Below are 15,707 nucleotides of genomic sequence, written 5' to 3'. Positions count from 1 at the left end.
TGGAGCACATAGAATAGATCTTGTAAAAGATAATACAAAAAAGAAACATGCAGTTATTATTTATTTTTGTACCGTCATCTTTGAAATGCCCAGGTGCAATTTAGATTTTGGTCACTAGATGGCAGCAGTTATGTGCAAAGTTTTAGACTGATCCAATGAACCATTGTTTTCTGTTCAACAATTTGTATCAAGACTGCCCAAATGTGCCTAATTGGTTTATTAATTTATTTTCAGGTTCACAACTGTGCACTCTCCTCAAACAATAGCATGGTATTCCTCACTGTAATAGCTACTGTAAATTGGACAGAGCAGTTAGATTAAATAATTTAAGTTTCTGCCAATATCAGATATGTCTATTCCTGGGAAATGTTCTTGTTACTTAAAACCTCATGCTAATCACATTAACCTACGTTAGCTCAACCGCACCGCGGGGGACAAGATAACATGCACTTCAGAAGGGGCTGCTGCAGGCGTAAGTGACTTAGACACCGATTCTATGTGCCTCTCTAAGGCTGAGTTTAGATTTTTGTTGTTGTAATTGATCTTTTGTCCAATCAGACAGCTCTGAAAAAGATGTGAAAAGGTGTGATGTGACTGGTCAAAAGACCAATTACTGGAAAAAATATCAAATTGGGCTGCCTCTGTAATTGCAGCCAAAATTACATTGTCTGTCAGTCTCTCATTGAATGCTGATCACCAGGCCTAAAAGCCCCTTCGGTGAGACATAAAGCCCATGGCTTCTTTACAAGCTCTGGCAAGGGCAATGGAGCCCCATGTTCCTCTCAACGTACAAAAGTAATTCCCGCAGAGATATAAAATGCAGTGCATTGAAGCTCCAGGTGTAACGGCAAACACCTGGCACATGTTCCCAACAAAAACCTAGCAACATATACAGTGGGGAGAACAAGTATTTGATACACCTTCTTCTCCAACACGTTGTTTTTGCATTATTTAAACCAAATTGAGCATGTTCCATTATTTATTTGAGACTTAAATAGACTTTATTTATATATTATATAAAGTTAAATAAAAGTGTTCATTTTCATTCAGTATTGTTGTAATTGTCATTATTACAATATATATACAGTGGGGAGAACAAGATTTGATACACTGCCCATTTTGCAGGTTTTCCTACTTACAAAGCATGTAGAGGTCTGTCATTTTTATCATAGGTACACTTCAACTGTGAGAGACGAATCTAAAACAAAAATCCAGAAAATCACATTGTATGATTTTTAAGTAATTAATTTGCCATTTTATTGCATGACATAAGTATTTGATCACCTACAATCTCTCTCTCTTTTATAAAGCCCCATGGCTTCTTTACAAGCTCTGGCAAGGGCAATGGAGCCCCATGTTCCTCTCAACGTACAAAAGTAATTCCCGCAGAGATATAAAATCAGTGCATGGAAGGTTGTTCCCAACAAAAACCTAGCAACATATAGTCTTAGCTTCCTGTAAGGTGTAGCGGACCTTGAGGTCTCTGTTTCTGCCCGGTACGTTCGAGTAGCATTAATGCCTCATTAAACTCATGAGCTTTTAGATGATGTTCTTGAGGGGGGGATGAGGAGATGTCTTTCACCTCCATCATTTTTTTAAATMATCTACTCTCCRTTAGGAATACGATGGTAACAATGAGCATCCACTTTCATTCACATCAACTGTCATCCATGTCTTAAGTGAGGCTTACACGCTTCCCATTTGATTGCGCAATGATGGACCAACAGTACATTTACACTGTTAATAAGTCCCAGTAGTAATATTTCTAGTAAACACACACAAAATCATAGGATGAGGCACATGTGAGTCGGAAGCAATTATGTCCTCTTCGTACAGTAAATGAAGAAGATTAAGCCTCGGCCGGTGGGATAAAAGCATGCAGTTAGACCCACAAGATCACAGAGAAACACAGTGCTGAACACAAGCAAAGTGGACGCTCCTGTACCTTCTCGAACAGGATCATTAAAGCAGCGGCAACTGCACCCTGCAGCAGAAAAAGTGTTGGCGACAGACAGCGCTATTAAGCAGAGAGGCTGTGTGGAAAAGGAGAGAGCCAAAGGATTGAGATATTAGGATAAGATGGGGTACTAACTGCAGACTACAGACCTCCTGGGTTTAAGAAACAGCAAAAAGACAGAGATTATTAGAAACAACAGGGCTACCTCTGCTTCGGCCCTAATGATGTTTGTGCAAACATAGGCATATTAGGGGGTGCTGGTTGAAACGCTCTAGTTGATGAGGGACTTCAACTCATGTTTGATTTGTTTACTTTGTAAGTGTGTTAGCCAGGATGGCAAAAGTATTCAAATTTGGGAAGGATCGTGTACAAGGTAGTTATTTTGTTTTTGGGATGGGGTAGAGGAGGTGGGTCCAAAACCATAGGGACATCATAATCACCCTACTTCTAATACTAACTGGATAGGATTATTTTGGAGTCAGAGTTTCAATGTGATTGATCTGAGTTATCATTTCACATGTGTGTTAATTGGCATGTTTAAACCATTCATACAGTACATATCAATACATGTTTTTATGGGGGGGGGGGGGGGGGGTACCAGGCTTCCGCAGCAGACTTATAAATAAAATGGCATCACAAATACATGCTGTTGCATACATGCACGGCCAGGGCAATGCACAGACCTATTGGTGGGGCAGGTGCTCAAACAAAAAAAAGACCACCTAAAAAGAGAAATCCGTAACCGCGGTCACCGACTCGTTGAGCAGTTATGGCTTTGATTATTTAGTTACATAAAAGCAAAATATGGCCACATCTTAATGGCTACTTAAATGACACATATTTAATAAAAATGTAATGATGGTTTGCGGGCAGTGTGTTCAGAACCACAACGACTAAACTGTATACGTTTATTTCTTTTTTACCCAAAACAAAAGCACACTTTAGAGACTGGAACGGCATAGAAAAGGAGCATGTACTCTACGCAGGTAGAGACGTATAGGAGCATGTGCCTGCACGTGGTGTACATTTACCACGGAAAAACGGGCGTGCATTATACCCTATAGTGTCTTTGCCTCGATTGCTTTGTGCTCTCAGACATCCCGAGTTATGTCTAAACGTTCCAAATTATGAGGATCAACTATACAGCCAGGCTGATCAAAACCAGCTAATTGATGAAAGTAAATGTTCGTTTCGCTCCCACTCTAAAGTGATCTAATGGGAATTAAAAAGTGTCTCAACTTTTCTTTTTCTCAAGGGAGCTAATAAAGAAAACGAAACTTAATAACAAATCTGTTTTGATTGATTCAACTGTGTTATTGGGTATGGGAGCAAGAGAGGATCTATATCATTAGGCAATGGGAAAACATTAACAAGCTTTGGGGCCTACACTAAATATATATCAAGCCACCAGAAGAAGCCAGAAGATAAAAGAGACTGTATTAATCAAAATAATGTCGGTCGGGAGAACCCTTGGTGCAATGTCCTGTCGTTTTATACTGATTAAAATAGAAGCCGGCACTTGGAATCCAATAGTTAAGCTTTATAGATTGAGACATGCAGTGATGGAAATGGATGTCTTGTAAAAAGGTAATTTAGTGTTCGTCCCAAATGGCACTCTATTACCAACTAGTGCAATACTTTACACCAGGGCCKATAGAGAATAYGGTGTAATTTGTGGCTAGCATTAATCTAGTCCAGTCATTTATCTCCTAAAGTAAGATGCCATGTCTCAAAAGTTTTTTACAACTTTGGGATAATTATAAACAGATGTCCACTTTTTCAGAGCAAAACATTTAACTGTCCCAGGATTGAGAATTGATAGACCCCTGACTACTGCCCAAAATAAAACAATTATTAGATCATTTTAGAAATCATACATTTTACTGATGTAATTTCTTGTTTTTCATTAAAAAATGTACTCATTTAAGGGTTTTTCTTTCTTTTTACTATTTTCTACATTGTAGAATAATAGTGAAGACATCAACACTAAGAAATAACACATATGGAATCATGTAGTAACCAAAAAATGGTTAAACGAATCAAAATATATTTTATATTTGAGATTCTTCAAAGTAGCCACCCTTTGCCTTGATGACAGTTTTGCACACTCTTGGCAATCTCTCAACCAGCTTCACCTGGAATGCTTTTCCAACAGTCTTGAAGGACTTCCCACATATGCTGAGCACTTGTTGGCTGCTTTTCCTTCACTCTGTGGTCCAACTCATCCCAAACCATCTCAATTGGGTTGAGGTCGTGTTGACTGTGGAGGCCAGGTCATCTGATGCAGCAGTCCATCACTCTCCTTCTTGGTCAAATAGCCCTTACACAGCCTGGAGATGTGTTGGGTCATTGTCATGTTGAAAAACAAATGATAGTGGGACTAAGCCCCAACCAGATGGGATGACGTATCGCTGCAGAATGCTGTGGTAGCCATGCTTGTTAAGTGTGCCTTGAATTGTAAATAAATCACTGAAAGTGTCACCAGAAAAGCACTCCCACACCCCCTCCTCCATGCTTAACGGTGGGAACCACACATGCAAAAATCATCCGTTCACCTACTATGTGTCTCACAAAGACAGTTGTTGGAACCAAAAATCTCAAATTTGSACTCCAGAGCAAAGGACAGATTTCCACCTGGTCTAATGTCCATTGCTCGTGTTTCTTGGCCCAAGCAAGTCTCTTATTATTATTGGTGTCCTTTAGTAGTGGTTTCTTTGCAGCAATTCAACCATGAAGGCCTGATTCACGCAGTCTCCTCTGAATAGTTAATGTTGAGATGTGTCTGTTACTTGAACTCTGTGAAGCATTTATTTGGGCTGCAATCTGAGGCTGGTAAATCTCTTGAACTTATCCTCTGCAGCAGAGYTAACTCTGGGTCTTRCATTCCTGTGGCGGTCATCATGAGAGCCATTTTRATRATAGTGCTTGATGGTTTTAGCGACTGCATTTGAAGAACCTCTCAAAGTTATTGACATTTTCCATATTGATTGACCTTCATGTCTTAAWGAATGGTGGACTGTCGTTTCTCATTGCTTATTTGAGCTGTTCTTACCATAATATGGACTTGGTCTTTGACCAAATAGGGCTATCTTCTGTATACTACCCCTACCTTGTCACAACACAACTGATTGGCTCAAACGCATTAAGAAGGAAAGAAGGCACACCTGTTCATTGAAATGCATTCCAGGTGACTACCTCATGATAGCTGGTTGAGAAAATGCCAAGAGTGTGCAAAGCTGTCATCAAGGCAAAGGGTGGCTACTTTGAAGAATCTCAAATATAAAARATATTTTGATTTGTTTAACACTCTTTTGGTTACTACATGATTCCATATGTGTTGTCATAGTTTTGATGTCTTCACTATTATTCTACCATGTATAAAATAGTAAAAAGAAAGAAAAACCCTTGAATGAGTAGGTGTGTCCAAAGTTTTGACTGGTACTATATGTATTTTTGTTGTGAAGCCAGTACATACAAATCATGCAATACCACAAATATCCCATGTGTTATGGTGAGTATATTCCCCCAATATTTAATTGTTACGTTACAGCAACCTGCAATATAACCTCTCTTTGAGGGGAAAACGTCCCACTAAATGTAGTTTCAGGTTTATGACTTCCATCAGTGTGCTGAGCCTCTGTTGACCCATTGGAAGGTGATTCATCTTGACCAGGAGTTTGCTCTACAGGTGCTTCACTCCATCARTAGTAAGCATTTTCATGAGCTCCTCCAGATTGACTGRCACAGGTTAGTTTGTCACCCACAAACAATGGATGCTGTTGCACTGGATGCAGACAGCCAGCCACCTAGGTATTGAGTGTTATTGCTATTGTCTTATGTGAATGTTACTGTTAGGTTTACTTTAGGTATCTCATCCAAATTCTCACACCTGAAGTCCCCTTTTGGTAAAGTAAGTTATTCTATTTGATTGAGAATAAATAACTTTGTGTCAGATTCATAACCACTTCTGATTGCATTGTTATRATCATGGAGTAGTCCATAGTCCCAAAACCTTTAATAAACATACATTTTATAAATCAGGAAAAGATGCCTACAGCATTTTGATCTTGTTTCCCTCAAGGACCACATATAATTAATGTGATTCATATTAATGTGTTTGGCCTTGCCATCTTCAAAATAAAAGTGAAACCAACGTTTGACATCGGTTTTGCAAAAGTGTAACGTAGACACAGTGAGTCAGAAAACAAGTGCAGTGTGAGTTTAATAATAACAAACATGGAACGACTACAAACCAAGAGCCATGTCTAACAAGGAAACATAAACAATACTACCTGATGACTGAAGGAACAGAGTGCTAGAAAAATGGTAAGMAATCAAGGTAGTAATTGAAGTCCAGGTGTGACTGATGGGGCGCAGGTGTGCGTAATAATGGTTGCCAGGTGTGCGTAATGGGGTGTTGCCAGGACCGTGGGTTAATAGACCGGTGACGTCGAGCGCCGGAGGGGGCAAGCGGGAGTAGATGTGACAAAAAGAGCTTGAATCCATCACCTCAAGGGAGTAAAACTGAATATATAGTTGAATTTATTTTCTTATGCACAGATTTAAACTATAAGTCAACACCAACTAAACAAACAGGTATATTGATTAAGTCCATTGAATCTAGAAACCTAAATTGCTTAATCTATTTTTGGAATTACAGTATAAATTAATTATATATATATATATATATATATATATATATATTGAATTATATAACTTATACGGCACCTTCAGAAATTATTCATACCCTTTGACTTATTCTACATTTTGTTATGGTACAGCCTGAATTCAAAATTGATGTTTGTTCTCACTTATCTACACACAATACCCCATAATGACGAAGTGAAAACATGTTTTTAGAAATGTATTGAAAATGAAATACAGAAATATCTCATTTACATAAGTATTTACACCCCTGAGTCAATACTTTGTAGAAGCACCTTTGGAGACTTTGGGGTAAGCTTTGAACACCTTGATGGTACAATATTTACCCATTATTCTTTTTTAAATTCTTCAAGCTCTGTCAAGTTGATTATTGATCATTGCTAGACAGCCATTGTCAAGTCTTCTCATGGATTTTCGAGCCGATTTCAGTGAAAAACTGGTCCACTCAGGAACATTCAATGTCATCTTGGTAAGCAACTCCAGTGTAGATTTTGCCTTGTGTTTTAGGTTATTGTCCTGCTGAAAGGTGAATTTGTCTCCCAGTGTCTATTAGAAAGCAGGCTGATCCAGGTTTTCCTATAGGATTTTGCCTGTGCTTAGCTCTATTCCATTCTTTTTATCCTAAAAACCTCCTTATTCCTTGCCGATGACAAGCATACCCATAACATGATGTAGCCACCACCATGCTAAAAAATATGAAGAGTGTTACTCAGTGATCTGTTGTGTTGGATTTGCCACAAACATAACACTTTGTATTCAGAACAAAAAGTTAATTTCTTTGCCACATTTTTTGCAGTATCACTGAAGTGCCTTGTTGCAAACAGGATGCATGTTTTGGAATATTTTTATTCTGTACAGTCTTCCTTATTTTCACTCTGTCATTTAGGTTAGTATTGTGGAGTAACACAATGTTGTTGATCCATCCAGTTTCCTCATACAGTATCACAACCATTAAAGTCTTTAACAGTTTTAAAATCACCATGGGTCTCAGTGAAATCACTGAGCAGTTTCCTTTCTCTCTAGCAACCGAGTTAAAAGGGAAAGGAAAGGGGGATACCTAGTCAGTTGTACAACTGAAATGCATTCAACTGAAATGTGTCTTCCGCATTTAACCCAACCCCTCTGAATCAGAGAGGTACGGGGGGCTGCCTTAAATCGACAGTTAGGAAGGATACCTGTATCTTTGTGGAGACTGGGTGTATTGATACACCATCCAAAGTGTAATTAATAACTTCAACTTGCTCAGAGGGATATTCAGTATCTGCCTTTCTTATTTTTACACATCTACCAAATCGGTGCCCTTCTTTGCGAGGCATTGAAAAATCTCCCTGGTCTTTGTGGTTGAATCTGTGCTTGAAATTTCCTACTCGTTTAAGGAAGCTTACAGATAATTGTATGTGTGGGGTACAGAGATGAGGTAGTCATTCAAAAATCATGTTGACCACTATTATTGAACACGGAATGAGTCCATCCAACTTATTATGCGATTTGTTAAGKACATTWACTCCTGAACTTATTTAGGCTTGCCATAACACAGGGGTTGAATACCTATTGACCCAAGACATTTCAGCTATTCATTTTTTATTCATTTCAAAAAAACATTTCTAACAACATGTTGACATTATTTTGTGTAGATCAGTGACACAAAATCTAAATTTAATCCATTTTAAATTCAGGCAAAATGTGGAAAAACTWATAGGGGTGTGAATACTTTCTGAAGGCTCTCATGAGCTTAGTTCAACTGTTGTACCCCATTAGAACCCCAAATATAAGCTTGTTTTACTCCAAAGTTTGTAAACAATGTAAACGTAAACAAGCCTCAAAACATGGTTAAAACTATCATTTTGATATCATGTATGGTCAGTCTTTGCATCCATAGCTGTGTCTATGAGTTTGAGAGTGGTTACTGAAAGAGATTTGCGTCAGTTCAAATCTGGTATCAGGACAAAATGTGATTCAGAGTCACTGAATATATTTTAAGTATTTTAATTAAACTCAAGCGATAAATGGTAAATGCAATTTTCGTATATACGGGTTCAATGTATCATCACGCAGGATAAAACAGGGAACTGTGGAATGTACTCATATAGCAGTTCTTATACTATGACAGCTTTAGTTCCAACTCGTCCGTTGGCCTATCATAGTAGAAGCTGAGCGCGGTTTAAACTTTTGCTCCGCCTTTGCTGGCACTCGAACTTGTCCAAGTCCCTTAGTGCTCTCCTCTGTCCACATCTGGTTGTTGGGTAGATTAGATCCGTCTTGTGTCTTCCCGTCGATTCTACACTCAAACAGTTCCTAATATGGTATTGATCAGTACTCTAACCGCCCTGGTTGGCCTAGAGAGATGCACCCCTCCCCTCTCCAGATTGACCACAGCTTTTATGGCCTGTGTTGGTCAGTCCTTACACACCTACACACACACACATCTGTATTGTTTGTGTGTGTGTGTGTGTAACAAAACAATATTCATCTTCAAACAATATGCTAGCAGGCTATAGTGCATAAACATAAATCCTAACATTACACCCCACAATAACTAAATGTTTTGGTAAAAAGCTTAGGGATGGCCATAGAGACATTTTCTCTTGGCCCATCCCTAAGCTTTTTTTTAACCAAAACAGAGGTGGGGTGTCCACTTTGTTATTGTTTCAACTGCAGATTCTAGCTTTAAGAGCAGCGAGCTGTGACCTGACAGTATTTTCATTAATATATACACTCACTGGTTAGTTTATTAGGTATACCACCCCGTTCACAAAATGGATCGCTCCTACTATACAATGAGTCACGTGGCTATAGCTTGCTATATAAAGCAGGCAMACAGACATCYAGGCATTCAGTTACTGTTCGATTGAACGTTGGGCAAAACTAATGACCTAAGCGACTTTGAGCATGATATGATCGTCGATTCCAGTATCTCAGAAACGGCCGACCTCCTGGGTTTTTCACTCACGACAGTGTCTAGGGTTTCCCGAGAACGGTGCGTTCAAACAAAAAACATCCAGTCAGCGGCAGTCCTGTGGGTGAAAACAGCTCGTTGATGAGAGAGGTCGAAGGAGAATGGCCAGAATCATGCAAGCTAACAGGTGGGCCACAACCAGACAGATAACGACGCAATACAACAGTAGTGTCCAGAACGACATCTCGGAACAGACAACTTGTTGATACTTGTCACGGATGGGCTATTATAGCAGACGACCACACTTGGTTCAACTCCTATCAGCTAAAAAGAAGAGAAAGACAAGCGTTCACTATTACTGCACAATTGAGGAGTGGGAAAACATTGCCTGGTCCAAGGAATCCCAGTTCCTGTTGCGTCATGCTGATGGCAGAGTCAAGATTTGGCATAAAGCAGCATGAGTCCAGGGACCCATCCAGCCTGGTGTCAACGGTACAGGCTGGTGGCGGTAGTGTCCCGCCATCCGAACTGCAGAAACTGCATGATGTCATCACATCAGCATGGACCAACATACCTGTGGAACATTCAAAAATATAAAACGCATCATGTAAAGTATTGGTCCCATGTTTCATGAGTTTTCATAAAAGATACCAGAAATGTTGCACAAAAAGCTTATTTCTCTCAAAGTTGGTGCACAAATTTGTTTACATCCCTGTTAGTGAGCATTTCTCCATTGCCAAGATAATCAATCCACCTGACAAGTGTGGTATATCAAGAAGCTGATTGAAAATAAGTATCATTACACAGGTGCACCTTGTGCTGTGGACAATAAAAGGCCACTTTAAAATGTGTGTTTTCCCCCCACAAAACACAATGCCACAGATGTCTCACATTTTGAGGGAGCATGCAATTGGCATGCTGACTGCAGGAATGTCCACCAAAGCTGTTTCCAGATTAATTCATGTTCATTTCTCTACGCCATTTTAGAGAATTTGGCAGTACGGCCAACCGGCCTCACAACCGCAGACCACGTGTAACCACGCCAGCCCAGGACCTCCACATCTGGCTTCTTCACCTGCAGGATCATCTGAGACCAGCCACCTGGACAGCTGATGAAACTGAAGAGTATTTATGTCTGTAATAAAGCCCTTTTTTTGCAAAAAAAATATTCTGATTGGCCCAGCCCAGCTCCCCAGTGGGCACCCCTGCCCAGTCATGTGAAATCCATAAATTAGGGCCTAATGAATTTATTTAAATTCACTGATTTCCTTATATGAACAGTAACTCAGTAAAATTGTTGCAATTGTTACATTTATATTCTTGTTCAATATATACAGTACCAGTTATTATAGAATAAGACATCAAAACTATGAAATAACACATATGGAATCATGTAGTAATCAAAAGTGTTAAACAAATCAAAATATATTTTAATTTTGAGATTCTTCACTAGTAGCCACCGTTTGCCTTTGACAGCGTTCTACACTCTTGGCATTCTCTCAACCAGCTTCATGAGGAATGCTTTTCCAACAGTCTTGAAGGAGTTGAGCACTTGTTGGCTGCTTTTCCTTCACTCTGCGGTCCAACTCAACCCAAACAATCTCAATTGGGTTGAGGTCGTGTTGATTGTGGAGGCCAGGTCATCTGATGCAGTTCTCCATCACTCTCCTGCATGGTCAAATAGCCCTTACACAGCCTGGAGGTGTGTTTTGGGTCATTGTCCTGCTGAAAAACAAATGATAGTCCCACTAAGCGCAAACCAGATAGGATGGCGTATTGCTGCAGAATGCTGTGGTAGCCATGCTGGTTAAGTGTGCCTGTAAATAAATAAATCACGGACAGTGTCACCAGCAATGCACTCCCACTCCATCACACCTCCACCGCCATGCTTCATGGTGGGAACCACACATGAAAAGATCATCCGTTCACCTACTATGTCTCACACAGACAGTGGTTGGAACCAAAAATCTCAAATTTGGTCTCATCAGACCAAAAGACAGATTTCCACCTGGTCGAATGTCCATTGCTGGTCTTGGCCCAAGCAAGTCTCTTCTTATTATTGTTGTCCTTTAGTAGTGGTTTCATTGCAGCATTTCTACCATAAAGGCCTGATTCTCGCAGTCTCCTCTGAACAGTTGATGTTGAGATGTGTCTGTACTTGAACTCTGTGAGGCATTTATTTGGGCCGCAATTTCTGAGGCGGGTAACTCTAATGAACTTATCCTTTGCAGCAGATGTAACTCTGGGTCTTCCTTAAGTGGCGGTCCTCATGAGAGCCAGTTTCATCATAGCGCTTGATGGCTTTTGCGACTGCACTTGAAGAAACTATCAAAGTTCTTAAAATMTTCTGGATTGGCTGAGCTTCATGTCTTAAAGTAATGATGGACCATCGTTTCTCTTTGCTTATTTGAGTTGTTCTTGCCATAATATGGACTTGGTCTTTTACCAAATAGGGCTATCTTCTGTATACTAACCCTACCTTGTTTAAACACAACTGATTGGCTCAAAGGCATTACGAAGTAAATAAATTCCCCAAAATGTACTTTTAACAAGGGACACCTGCTAATTGAAATGCATTCTAGGTGACTACCTAATGAAGCTGGTTGAGAGAATCCCAAGAGTGTGCAAAGCTGTTTAAGGCAAAGGGTGGCTATATTGAAAAATAAAATATATAGAATATACAGTATTTTGGTTTGTTTAACACCTTTTTGGTTACTTCCACATGTGTTATTTTATAGTTTTGATGTCTTCACTATTATTCTACAATGTATAAAATAGTAAAAAATTAAGAAAAACCCTTGAATGAGTAGGTGTGTCCAAACTTTTGACTAGAATGGTATATTACATGACCAAAAGTATGTGGACACCTGCTCGTCAAACATCTCATTCCAAAATCATGTGCTTAATATGAGGTGGTTCCCCCTTTGCTGCTATAACAGCCTCCACTCTTCTGGGAACATTACTGTGGGGACATGCTTCCATTCAGCCACAAGAGCATTAGTGAGGCCAGGCACTGATGTTTGGCAATTAGGCCTGGCTATCACGCTGAAACAGGAAAGGGGCTTCCCCAAACTGTTGCCACAAAGTTGGAAGCACAGAATTGTCTAGAATGTCATTGTATGCTGTTGTATTAAGATTTCTCTTCACTGGAACTAAGGGGCCTAGCCCGATCCATGAAAAACAGACCCAGACCATTATTCCTCCTCCACCAAACTTTACATTTGGCACTATGCATTGGGGAAGGTAGCGTTCTCCTGGCATCCGCCAAACCCAGATTCCCAGATGTAAACGCGTTCTCTGAAGTGAAGAATCACGCTTCACCATCTGGGGACGGACTGCCAGATTTTGAAGCGTGATTCATCACTCCAGAGAACGCGTTTCCACTGCTCCAGAGTCCAATGGCAGCAAGCTTTACACCACTCCAGGTGATGCTTGGCATTGCGCATGGGGATCTTAGGCTTGTGTGTGGCTGCTCGGCCATGGAAACCCATTTCATGGAGCTCTCGCCGAACAGTAATTTTGCTGACGTTACTTCCAGAGGCAGTTTGGAAGTCGGTAGTGAGTGTTGCAATCTAAGACAGAGGATTATTACTCGCTACGCGCTGCAGCATTCGGTGGTCCCGTTCTGTGAGTTTGTGTGGCCTACCACTTCGCGGCTGAGCTAGTGTTGCTCCTAGACCATTCCACTTACATTTACATTACATTTAAGTCATTTAGCAGACGCTCTTATCCAGAGCGACTTACAAATTGGTGCATTCACCTTATGATATCCAGTGGAACAACCATTTACAATAGTGCATCTAACTCTTTTAAGGGGGGGGTTAGAAGGATTACTTTATCCTATCCTAGGTATTCCTTAAAGAGTGGGGTTTCAGGTGTTCCGGAAGGTGGTGATTGACTCCGCTGACCTGGCGTCGTGAGGGAGTTTGTTCCACCATTGGGGTGCCAGAGCGCGAACAGTTTTGACTGGGCTGAGCGGGACTGTACTTCCTCAGAGGTAGGGAGGCGAGCAGGCCAGAGGTGGATGAACGCAGTGCCCTTGTTTGGGTGTAGGGCCTGATCAGAGCCTGAAGGTACGGAGGTGCCGTTCCCTCACAGCTCCGTAGGCAAGCACCATGGTCTTGTAGCGGATGCGAGCTTCAACTGGAAGCCAGTGGAGAGAGCGGAAGAGCGGGGTGACGTGAGAGAACTTGGGAAAGTTGAACACCAGACGGGCTGCGGCGTTCTGGATGAGTTGTAGGGGTTAATGGCACAGGCAGGGAGCCCAGCAACAGCGAGTTGCAGTAATCCAGACGGGAGATGACAAGTGCCTGGATTAGGACCTGCGCCGCTTCCTGCGTGAGGCAGGGTCGTACTCTGCGAATGTTGTAGAGCATGAACCTACAGGAACGGGTCACCGCCTTGATGTTAGTTGAGAACGACAGGGTGTTGTCCAGGATCACGCCAGGTTCTTAGCACTCTGGGAGGAGGACACAATGGAGTTGTCAACCGTGATGGCGAGATCATGGACGGGCAGTCCTTCCCCGGGAGGAAGAGCAGCTCCGTCTTGCCGAGGTTCAGCTTGAGGTGGTGATCCGTCATCCACACTGATATGTCTGCAGACATGCAGAGATGCGATTCACACCTGGTTATCAGAGGGGGAAAGGAGAAGATTAATTGTGTGTCGTCTGCATAGCAATGATAGGAGAGACCATGTGAGGATATGACAGAGCCAAGTGACTTGGTGTATAGCGAGAATAGGAGAGGGCCTAGAACAGAGCCCTGGGGGACACCAGTGGTGAGAGCACGTGGTGCGGAGACAGATTCTCGCCTACGCCACCTGGTAGGAGCGACCTGTCAGGTAGGACGCAATCCAAGCGTGGGCCGCGCCGGAGATGCCCAYCTCGGAGAGGGTGGAGAGGGTGCACTTCACAATAACAGCACTTACAGTTGACCGGGGCAGCTCTAGCAGGGCAGACATTTGACGAACTGATTTGTTGGAAAGGTGCTACGTTGAAAGTCACTGAGCTCTTCAGTAAGACCATTCTACTGCCAATGTTTGTCTATGGAGATTGCATGGCGGTGTGCTTGATTTTATATAACTGTCAGGAACGGTGTGGCTGAAATAGCCGAAGGGGTGTCCACATACCTTTGTATATATAGTGTATATTTCTGTCCAGTTCCTGTGCTGTGATTGGATTGGCATTCATCCTCTCTTTCTATAGCAGGGGTCTTCAACCTTTTCTTGCCCAGGGAACCTTTCATACATTAGCAAAATAGCATTTTTTTCACATCTTGTCTTATCAAAGTGAATGATAATGTCCAGGAGAAGTATTTTAACCGTACCGCAACTGGGAATTGATTCACGTTTAGATGGAGTATATAATGAACCACTATCACGACTCAGGATATGACCCAAATGCAGACACAGGAGGCGGATAGTTTGGTTCTCATAATATGTATTATAACAAAGGGGCAGGCAAAGGGTAGGTAGAGGTTCGTAATCCAAGGCAGAGTCAATCATGGATAGAACGGCAGTCAGGGTCAGGACAGGCAGAAAGGTCAGAACCCGGGAAGACTAGAAAACAAGAACTTGAAAAACAGGAAAGACATTGGTAAGACCTGACAAAACAAGACGAACTGGCAAGAGAAACAGAAAACGCAGGTATAAATACACAGGGGATAATGGGGAAGAATAGGAGACACTTGGTAGGGGGTGGAGACAAGCGCAAGACAGGTGAAAAAGATCACGGTGTGACAGCCCCCCCGCTAGGGCCGCCACCTGGCATCCAAACCAGGCACATAGCTGGTGAGTCCATATAACGTATTATGTGATTTGTTAAGCCAAATTTACTTCTGAACTAATTTAGGCTTACCCAAACAAATGGGGCAAATACTTATGTAACGACTATATTTTATTTATTAATTTGTAAATATATATACACATACATATATATTTTCACTTTGACAGAGTATTTTGTGTAGATCAATGTAAAAAAAAAAGTACAATTAAATCTATTTCAATCCCACAAGTTCAAGGGGGTGTACTTTCTATTGGCACTGACTGTACATTGTACTGTCAAATGCATATTGCCACCTACTGGTGAAATAGTAATACACCCCAAGTTATAATAACAATTTACTGTACGCATCCTCTTTCTTATAGCAGCCCTTCAAATACAGTAACTCTGGGCCTGTACATTTAATATT

General features: G+C 41.2%; 1 protein-coding gene across 1 annotated transcript in view; it reads left to right on the top strand.

The window, feature by feature from the left end:
• LOC111971131 (ly6/PLAUR domain-containing protein 1-like) overlaps positions 1 to 10,725 on the top strand; it is a 32,248-nt gene extending 21,523 nt beyond the window's left edge. Inside the window, exon 4 of the transcript XR_011480667.1 lies at positions 10,506 to 10,725. The gene's annotated coding sequence lies outside the window, so the exon portion shown is untranslated. The remainder of the gene's footprint in view (positions 1 to 10,505) is intronic.
• The last annotated feature ends 4,982 nt before the right edge of the window (positions 10,726 to 15,707 follow it).

The sequence above is a fragment of the Salvelinus sp. IW2-2015 genome, linkage group LG12, assembly GCF_002910315.2.
Source record: "Salvelinus sp. IW2-2015 linkage group LG12, ASM291031v2, whole genome shotgun sequence".
Taxonomy (NCBI): Eukaryota; Metazoa; Chordata; class Actinopteri; order Salmoniformes; family Salmonidae; genus Salvelinus; species Salvelinus sp. IW2-2015.
The sequence above is the reverse complement of the archived record's forward strand: the minus strand, read 5'-3'. Positions and strand labels throughout refer to the sequence as shown.